Source organism: Calliphora vicina, unplaced genomic scaffold (assembly GCF_958450345.1).
Source record: "Calliphora vicina unplaced genomic scaffold, idCalVici1.1 scaffold_121, whole genome shotgun sequence".
NCBI lineage: Eukaryota > Metazoa > Arthropoda > Insecta > Diptera > Calliphoridae > Calliphora > Calliphora vicina.
In genome coordinates this window covers 1-2,130 of record NW_027052608.1, presented here as the reverse complement: position 1 = coordinate 2,130, position 2,130 = coordinate 1, and positions in this window count along the sequence as shown.

The window sequence follows — 2,130 nt, the reverse complement described above, 5'->3', positions numbered from 1 at the left end:
TACATTTTAATAAATATTGCAACATGTGGCTGAACGTTGTAATGATGGAATATTATGGCTTCATGTCTGGCTGGTCTGTCCAGATTTTAGCAGCTCATAATAGTTATGACCCTTTTGCACCGATCATATATAGATCATTAACTTAGCTCCATGGATATTATTTGGCTTTGGTGTCGATTCGGCTGGTTGGCCGGACTTCAAATACGATCTCTTACGCTTCAAGTTATCTTAATGGATCCAGTTTTCATCTCAAGTAATGATTCGGTGCAAAAATGATTTTCTTTACAGCGATCAAGCATCATTTCTGACTTGAAAGATCGCCGTTTAAGGTCTCATGGCTTCAATTCGTATGGATGAACGCTGCTGTTCGCAAACGTTTTGAAATTGCTGCTTGAGTAGCTCCCAATGATTTTTCAAGCTTTTGTTGAGTTTGACAACAATCGTCATGAAGTAGTGCCTCCTATTCTTGGCCTTCAAACTTTTTTGGCTGGTCTGGGCGTTCTGAACAGAACAGAGCATGTCTCGCACATTGAAACCACTTTTTTCGGCACAAAATTATACAATTTCGAAGACAAAAAAAAACTTGTTTGTTTCCAATATAATGTACAATAACTAAGTAAGAACAAATGAAAAATATGTACCTTTCAAAATGATATATAGGTTATTTAAAACAAAAATCATGTTCAAAAGATACGACATTTATTGTAAATCGAAAATGTTTAAGTCATACACCCAATTTTTATTAGAATTTATTTTCTGGTTACTTTTAAGTACTTTTTGATATTATATTCTTTAGTACTTTTTTATAAATTTAAGTTTTTATGTAAAATAGTATTTTCTTCCTAATTTAGCAAGCATTTTTTGAAACGTGGTACTCTATTTGGTACTTTCATGAAATTTTTGAATTTGGTACTTTTTTGTAAAACTTATTTTTTTATGTAAAAAATTATTCGTATGCATTTGGTAGTAAAATTGTATTTTTTGAAATAGGTACTATTTTATTACTTTTATGCTAATTAAAAAATTGGTACTTTTTTATAACACTTAATGTTTTTGGGAAAAAAATTATTAGACTGCTATTATGGCATGCAGTTACTATTTAAATAATACTATAATACATTTCTTGGCACCTAATTAAATTTTTAAATTTCGTAGTTTTTTATAAAACTTATTTTTTTTTGTTAAAAATTTTTTAATTTCTAATTTGGTATGCATTTGGTAAGAATGTTATTTAGAATGTATTGTCAATTTTAGTTTTTTTTTGTTTGGTAGTTGGTGCCAAATTGTAATGCATTTTAAAGTACTTTTTTTATAAAATTTTGTTTTTATGTAAAATATTATTTAAGTCATTGTCTAGTATGCATTTTTTGGAATAAGGTTCTATATTTGGTACTTTTATGAAGTTTTTAAATTTGGTACTTTTTTATAAAACTTATTTTTTTATTAACAAATTATTTAATTCATATATATTAAAAGGTTGGTAGTAAAATAGTTTTTTTAAATTAGACACTTTTTCATAGCACTTTATTTTTATTTGTATTTTTTGGATTATTGGTACTTTTATGAAATTTTGGAATTTGGTACTTTTTTATAAAACTTATTTTTTATGTATAGATACTATTATTAAATTAGTAATTTAGTGTTTATTTTGTAGTAAAATAGTACTTTTTTGTATGAGGTACTTTTTGTTGGTACATTTATGCAATTTTAAAAATTGTTACTTTTCTATAAAACTTTATTTGTTTTTTGTAAAACAAATATTTAACTACTATTATGGTATGCAGTTGCTATTTAATGAATTCCTAGTACTTTTTAGATTCTTTCAAATATTTAAGAATTTTGTTTAGAATACAAATTTTGTTAGTAGATATTTGGTGCCAAATTATAGTACATACCTTTTAAACTACTTTTTTATAAAATTAAGTTTAGTATGCATTTTTTGGAATAAGGTACTCTATTTGATGAAATTTTTGAACTTGGTACCTTTTTTTTTAATTTTGTTTTTAAATTTTTAAATTTTAATTTTGGTATCCATTTAGTACTTAAACAAGTACTTAAACACTAAGTAAAAGAGCAAAAAAAAATTTTCTTTTCAAATTTCAATAATTTATATTTTTGAGTGATTTTCGG